The 450-nt window shown below is 30.0% G+C and overlaps 1 protein-coding gene across 1 annotated transcript in view; it reads right to left on the bottom strand.

Moving 5' to 3' along the window:
• LOC119592744 overlaps window positions 1–450 on the bottom strand; it is a gene marked incomplete in the record, with an annotated part of 11,657 nt that overhangs the window by 10,300 nt on the left and 907 nt on the right. Inside the window, 1 exon segment of the mRNA XM_037941678.1 lies at window positions 383–450.

Raw genomic sequence — 450 nt, 5'->3', positions numbered from 1 at the left:
CAGAAGTACGAATTGCATCACAAACAAAACATCCAAGTTTGATTCTTAAAAGGATTAAAAAGCTTACAGTCTCGATTAGACGCTCTTGCTTTAATCCCAACAAGACACACATTTCTACACTTGGATCAATGAATTCACAAAACCGAAAACAAAAAAGATTTTCAAAAAAATATAAACATTCCTTAAAATAAAACTGAAACTCAGACAAAAAAAAATTACTGTGGGAGCAACAGAGAGAAAAATAATGCAAAGGACGAACACAATGAAAGAAAAGAGGAAATAAGATAAGACCGTAAATACTATGATAAAAATAATGATAAACAACAAAAAATAATCTTGAAAAAAAAATCCTAAAAAAGACTGAAATGGAAAAAAAACTTACGCTGTTTCTCGCTGGCAGGAACAACAGTCTTGAAGAATAAATGACGAGAAATCATACATAAAAAAGTC

Source organism: Penaeus monodon, chromosome 30, assembly GCF_015228065.2.
Source record: "Penaeus monodon isolate SGIC_2016 chromosome 30, NSTDA_Pmon_1, whole genome shotgun sequence".
NCBI classification, from domain to species: domain Eukaryota; kingdom Metazoa; phylum Arthropoda; class Malacostraca; order Decapoda; family Penaeidae; genus Penaeus; species Penaeus monodon.
The sequence above is the reverse complement of the archived record's forward strand: the minus strand, read 5'-3'. Positions and strand labels throughout refer to the sequence as shown.